This window comes from Humulus lupulus, chromosome 3 (assembly GCF_963169125.1).
Source record: "Humulus lupulus chromosome 3, drHumLupu1.1, whole genome shotgun sequence".
NCBI lineage: Eukaryota > Viridiplantae > Streptophyta > Magnoliopsida > Rosales > Cannabaceae > Humulus > Humulus lupulus.
Window position 1 is genome coordinate 256651148 of NC_084795.1, and position 7767 is coordinate 256658914.

Below are 7767 nucleotides of genomic sequence, written 5' to 3' on the forward strand. Positions count from 1 at the left end.
AATTCTCTAAAACCAGTTGTGGGCCTAGAATGAATAAATGGGCCCCCAAGTTGTTTTTATCTGCTTTGACCGAACTGAACTGCGTTTTTCTGGTTCAGAAAATCCACTTTCTGATTCGGACATTACCGAATTCTTTTTAACAAACAAAAAAAAATATTGAATGTGTTTTCAGCATTCTCTCATGTAATAATAATACGTTGTCGTTTAGCGTTGAACAAATGACCATAGCCCATAGGAAAATGTAAAAACTGAAAATAAAATAAATTAATAGCCTTGAGAGAAAATATTCAGAAGTTACTGTTACTGTTAGAACGTAACGGTTTACATTGCACTTCTGCTAGAGAGTGAAACAGAACAAGACAAAGTTATCCATGCCAAAACCCCATTTTGCCCCTTCCTCTATTTTCTATGATTACGAAAAAAAATACTAGTAGTAGAAAAAAAAAAGTTGTGTTATTTTCACTCCATTTTCCTTCTCTATTTCTTCACAAACGAGCCTTTTGTCGATCACAAAATCTCTCAAAATCAAGCAAAATTTCTTTCTTAAAATGGAGCGCAAATAACACTACCTCCAAAGAAATTAAATAAATAAAAAAAAAGCTAGTTAACATGATTCTCCTAAAAAAAAGAAAAAAGAAAGGGAGAGAAGATGAAAGACTAAATGATGATGGTGATGAAGTTTATATATATAATAATAATAGTAGTAGTAATATAGGTAATAATAATGGTCTTAGCTCTTCCTAGGCTTAGAGGTAGGAGTAGTGTTGTCATGGAGGAAGTCGAGCAAAACGGTGCTTTTACATTTGGGGCACTTGGGATCATCTTCTGAGAGCATGACATACATGAGGCATCTAGGGCACCCCACCAACACCATGGAAGTGGCCTCTGGGCTGTTCGAGTATCGGAGGCTCATGTGATCGTCTTGATTCAGCTCCGACGACACGCACGAGCTCTGTGGCGACGTCGGTGACACCGTAGCCGACCGCCTCGGCGACTCCACCAGCGGGTTCGCCCGAGGCGGCGATAGGTTCAGCTTTAAATCTAGCTTTGGACGGCTTCCGTTTCGGCGACTCATCTTAGCTACTAATTAAGTACTGCTTAATTAATTGTAACAAATTGTACAAGTAATCTTTGTCTTCTAAGTTTTGTAAATATATAATAATAATAACCTGTAACAAAGAAATAGTAGTAGCAATTAGTTTCTTGTAATACTATATATATATATATACTTAACAAAATGATAACAAATAAACTCATAAGATATGTATATGTATATACCTGATTGAGAATATATAATAAGTTGGGGAAAGGGGGTGGGAGAGAGAGTAGTAGAAGTACTAGAAAGAAACTTAGAACGAAAAGAGGGAAGGAAGAAAAGGTGAAGATGAAAGGTAATATGTGTTGGTGTATAGTTGTTGGGTATATATGGGGAGATATGTTAGAAGAAGGGAAGGGAGCATTATATAGAAGTGGAGTTGAGGAAGAAGGGAGATGGGTTTTCTTTAAAGCATAATTAAATTATAGGATTTAAGAGGAGAGAGAGAATTGAAGTGTTGGGGGTGGTAGAAGAAGATGTAAATTGAGGCCAGGAAATGTATTAATGGTTGGAAAAAATCCCAAGAAATATAGCAGGAAGTGGAAATTTGGAGTAAATATTTGTAATTACACAAGCCAGAGGAGTAAGGCCTCTCTTCTCTTTCTCTTCATTCATTCATTGCTTATTAGAGAGGGGAGTCGGTGTTTTTAAGTTTGATGTGGAGAGAGATTTACAGAATGTAAAATAAACTCTATACCAGAGAAATAAATAATTAAAATAAATAAATACAAGGCAGGGGGTTCCAACGGCTTTAAAGCTGATACCACTATTATTATTATTAATAATAATATTAATACTGTAATTATTATTAATATATATTTTTTCTTTTTATTTATAGAGAGTCCAGACTTAAGAGCATTCATCTCCACCTACAAATTCAATACATAACACCAAAAAATTTAATGGAAACCATGGAAAAGGGAAGCGTAACAGCTAAACCAATATTTAAAATTGCCAACAACATCCTAAAATTTAAATACTAAACAACACCGAGCAATTAATTTTGGTACCATGCACCCATTTGAAAATTTAAGGAAAATAACATAAAATAAAGCTACAAAAAAGTTACATATGCAAACATTAATATTATTTGTGAGCTATTTAATTATTAGAACTATACATGTATAAAAACTTCAAAATCAAAACCATGGGTTCAGTTCCGTTCTGGAGAAAAAGTTGGCAAAATATGGATGGAGTTCTTGTGGTTCCCATAATATCGTGACCCAACTCCTTGTGATTTTAGCTAGCAAAATAATACTGTTTTGAAAAAGTGTTTTTGACTCTCTCTATATATAAAAATATATATATTTTTTATATAATAATTAACTTCAATGATCTGGAGCACTTTTATCGTACCTATGCTTTGAAATTTATGAGGTTAGGCAAATGTTGTTAATGCAGAACATGTATTCTTTGGCCTCTGTATACATTTATAAGAAAATAATTAAGTACGAGCCTGTTTTAAAAAACACCCCAATTAGTTATATTGTCTTTATTAGCGGTTATAATTAGGATATGAGGATTATCTAATTCTAAGTATATATAATTAGAGATGAATAAAAATGTCTATTAGAAGTTTGTTAATTACATACTTAATTTTAGAACGAACAAACTATTATTCGTACTTTCCATTTATCAACCGACGAAAAAAACTTGATAATTGTGATTTGTCCAATTTTATTTCGGCCCATTAATTCAAACTTTTTAAACGTCTTTTTTGTGAAAAAAAAATGTAATACTACCAAATTATGTCTATAACCACAAAATTTAATTTCTTTTTTTGAATAAAATTAGTAATATTATCGTCCAATTTTTTATTATTTATTTGTAACAATGAGAACTTATTTAAATATCAATATTAATAGAAGACGTGCGACCACATTGTCTCTTTTTAGCTAAGTGATTAATCAATTGAATCATTTATTTGTTTATTTATATTGTACTTTTTCTTGAAACAGATTGCACGAGCTTGCTGGCGTTGCTTGGCGAATAAAAAAGTTTGAGGGGGCTTTCCTGCAAAATCCGTCAACCATTGTCAGTCTACAAAATCACGACTCAGAAACCTCCGAGGTAAAAAAATAGAAGAAGAAAGTAATAAAATTGTTTTATAATAACCTGTTAAGTAGTATATAATTAAAAAGGTTTTAACAAAAAAAGATATATTTATTTATATATGCATATAAATAAAAGATGTGGTGTTAAGTTAATCATTAATTCATTGTATGTATGTTAAAGGGACTCTAGTATTGTACATTTCATTGTATTTGTAGGGTCATTCACTCCTAGTCTCATGAAGCTCTACTATCATTTACTCATCACCATGTGAGGGATTCATGTTCCATTTAAGTTTTTGCGTTATTATTGTCTAGATATAAATATATATGACTTTTTGGATGTAGTCTTGCTTTCGAATCGGTCCAATTGCATAATGTAACTAGTTTAAGAATCATATAAATAATTTAAAAATAAATTGCACAAATGATACTATACATTACTCCAATGTGTACCGAGATCGATCCGGGAGCAGGACTGCATTCCTTACATATATATAAATAATTTTTGACAATGAATTTCATCATTCTACTTACAAAAGCACTTTTTTTAATATCAAAAGTAGATTTTTTTTTTTTTTGGAATTATATCATTTTATACATTGTATTTTGTTTCATTACTTGTTTGAACCTTATATTTTAATAAATTATTTTTTAAATCTTATGTTTTAACAAATTATTTTTTGGACCCTATATTTTGTAAAATAGTTCAAATAGACTTTTAAACTCAATTTTGATTAACAAATAATTGAATATAATAACACAGTTGTCAGATAGAATGATTGCACTTTTATTAAGTGTTGTTAGTTTGATAAATTATTTATAATTTTAATTTAAATTTTTTATCAAAATACAATATCCAAATAATAATTTATCAAAACACAAATCCAAAATAATACAATCTTTTTTATTTTTAATATTTGTATATGTTATTAAATTAATGTATCACCTCATTTGCTTGAAACTTCTAAACATTCTTATAGCTATTAGATAAAAAATGAATGTCGAAAATTATACAAAAATTAGGTGACGATGAGATGACTAAATAAAGGACATCATCCATGCCTATTAATCTACCTGAGTCGAGTACACTTTTTTTTTTTTTTTGTACGAAATCATTAGGGAATTTTCCTACATGGGATTTCACTTTAAGCCTTATCAGTAGGGCTCTCAGTGTTTACAACCCGTGAACAGTTTTCGGCGCGATTTTTTTTTATGACCGTGTATATTATAGCTATTTAGAGCATCCTGTAAATTTTCAGAAAATTCTGAATAGTTTACAGTACCGAAAATTAGGTTCAAACATATTGTTGCAAGCGTGACTAATTTTTTTTGTGCGTGTAGAAAGCAACATGTTTGAACATAGTTTTCGGTACTGTAAACTATTCGAAATTTTCTAAAAATTTGTAGGATGCTCTAAATAGCTACAATATATACGGTCATAAAAAAAGATCGCGCCGAAAACTGTTCACGGGTCGAGAAACACTGAGAGTCCTACTAGTAGAACTTAAAGTGAAGCCCTTATAGAAAAATTGTCCTCAAATCATTATATAATGAAATAATAAATTAATAATTTATATGTCCACGTATAGAATATATATAACACAAATGCAAAAGATCTAAGGTCAAAATAACAATTCAAATAAATTATTAATAAGAATTTGAACTTTGAAAATTGGGGCTACCAAATCTGAGGACTTTTTTTTTATCAAGCCTTTTCTTATTCATTGGTTTATACTCGATGGGAAAAGGAGATCCCTCCGTACTAGAATCCTGTTCGCTTTTATTGTTTTGTTTCAATTATAATATTTTTTTTTTTTATGTGAGCGAGGGTTCGTTCATATGCTCATATTATTGAGATCTATTATGTAAGTATTTTCTCCATCTGAACCATAGTTTAGATTATATGCGCGTTTTCTATTACATGTAGTTTTTGTAATACTCTTCTGTATGGAAACTATAATTAAAATATATCTCGAATAATTTATGCCATTAGATATAAATTTAATATTGAATTGGATAATTTTGATCATTCAATTTTAATTTTTTATTAGATATATTATAGAAAAAAATACAATTATTTTTCATAATTTACTATAAATAAATGATCAAGTTACTATTTCTTTAGGTTTATTTGCGACATAAATACACATGTTTTTAGTTTTATACACTTATATACCACATTTTTTTTCAACGGATTAAATATCAAACGTTATGATTTAGACAATTTCGTCACTACCACTCCGTTTATTTCATTTGATATCCCGTTTCAATTAATTGAATTATTTAAAAAAACACACAGAATAATCAAACCCTAAAATTCTCCCTTGGACGAAGACGAACCAAACCAAGTAGCACAACTTCTTTCTTCGACACCTTACTAGAGGAAGATGAACCAGACAAAGACAAAGAGGAAGATGAAGCAGACGAACCACACCAGTGCTTGAAATCGACGGTGTAGCTTGAAATCGACAATGGGATATGCTTCATCTTCATCTCACGTAAGCCCTCAAAGCAATTGGAAAAGAGTATGCCCTCGTAGTAACTCTGGAAGGAAGAAAGATTTTTCAAAATCTAGGGGTCCTAACACTTGTCACGGTGAACCATGGGTTTAGAGGACGTTATGGGCAGATGCTAATCCTAGAAGAAGGTTCGTTGCTTGCTGGAAGATGAAGGTAAGATCGTTGTCCTTTAATTTTTTTTCATTTTTTTTTAATCGCAGATTCTTTGTTGCATTTTCATTTTTCTTTTTGTTGAATTTTCAGTCAGCAGGTGGGTGTAATTTTTTTCATTAGGTTGACCCTGAAATTTGTGAAAGATCCAAAAAAGTCATACCGGGGCTGTTGAGAAGAATTAGGGAGCAGGAGCACAAGATTAGCAATATCAGAGAACCACTGCATGCTATGGAAAATGAAGACCAAATTATGGGAACAATGGCATGTGGAACTTGCTATTTGAGAGACCAAGCTAATGAAAATGGGGCTGGCCTTGTTTGGATTTGTAAAAATTTCAAATTAATATTACTTATGTCTATATTTGTTCTTGTTGTGTCTATTTGGTTAAAGAATTGAACTTGTAATTTGAATCAAAGAATGTTTGTATATTGACAATGAAAATGGAATTTGTAGCTAGTATTTTGAATCAATGAAATTTTATTTATTTTGAATCCAAAATGTTCTTGCAAGTTGTCTTTTTAAATGTTGCAACTGATATTTTGCTTGTTTTTGCACTAGTAAATAAGACATAAACCAGTAAATAGATGTTGCATAATTAATGAAGTCAATTTGAGTGCAAGATGGCTTTGACAGATTGTCTACCATTTCTCTACCAAACAAAAATTGGCATTCAAACACTAAAAAACTGTTGCCATAAACCAGTAAAAACTAGGAATCAAAGATTCTACCTATATTCATTGCCATTATCAACAATGAATAGTCATTGCCATTATCATGTCCCTTTTTAGTAATTCAAAAGCCATAAACCAGACATAAACCAGTAAAAAGATCCTGCACTAGTACAAAATTCTTATATTTTTAAACCAGTAAATAAGCTAGTAAAATGTTGAAATAGACCAACAATATAGCATTAATTTTGGCCTGCAATACACTCAATATAAGATATCCAATACAATTAGCCATAAACCAGTAAGTATAAGGATTTTCTCATTTATCCATCCACCCTAAATATTTAAACAAATGAAGTTGCTCCTACATGTGTACAAAATGATATGTTCTACACAAAATGATATGTTTCATCCCCTCTTCTACACAAAAACCAACATTACAAAATGAGTTGTTGTAGAGCAGGTCTAAAATTCATCCTTGTTACTGTTGAGATCCAGAGGCTTGTTCCTTTTCTTTTTGTCTCTTTCTCCTCTCATTCCTCTTCACTGTCTTAGGAAGTGGGTTAGCCTTAAATGACCTACCTCTCTTCTTAGTAACTTTGGGCTGCAACATATCACAGTCATTAACATATATATTAGTTTTCAGTAATATCACAACCAATAACATATCATATAAAAAATTGATGATAGTAGATAAGAGTGTACCTCCTTAACAACTTCATTTTGACAAGTATTCTTAGAATGCCCAGTTTGCTTACATCTGTTGCAGTGATTAGCTTGACCCTTCCTTAAAAGTGTTGTAACATTTGGTGGAGGTTCATCATTGATTCTGTTTCTCTTTTTCTTTGGTCTTCTAGGTAGGACTTGCTCTGGAGGTGGGAGTATGGAGTTTAGGCCAGTTTGAGGCCACTTATCTAGACTAGGCATGGGCTCAATTATCAGCCATGTATGCATCTTTTTTATACCAGCCATCAACAAAATCATAATGGTTCAATCGTGATGCCCATATAGAAGCTAAAGCATGGGGAAATGGTATGCCAGATAATTGGAAAGCCCTACAAGTGCACACTTTCTTCACCAAATCAACCACAAAGGTTTCTATTCCTTTATATGTTACTGAAAACCGAGCATTTCCAGCCATTGTTGAGTAACATTCCATGGCCACTTTCTTGTGTTTCTCAATAATCGCAAAGATTCTTTTACCAATTGGATTTACCCATTTCTTAAAATTTTCCCTTTTGGTGTTAAATTTGCACATAAGCCAGAAACAGACATTC

The 7767-nt window shown here is 31.4% G+C and overlaps 1 long non-coding RNA gene across 1 annotated transcript; it reads right to left on the bottom strand.

Annotated features, from left to right (window-relative positions):
• Window positions 1-242: 242 nt before the first annotated feature.
• On the bottom strand, window positions 243-2361 carry LOC133823757 (uncharacterized). The gene is made up of 2 exons (XR_009888449.1): window positions 1279-2361; window positions 243-1169 (listed from the first exon to the last, which is right to left on the bottom strand). It is a non-coding gene; the product is annotated as an uncharacterized LOC133823757 (long non-coding RNA).
• Window positions 2362-7767: the final 5406 nt, after the last annotated feature.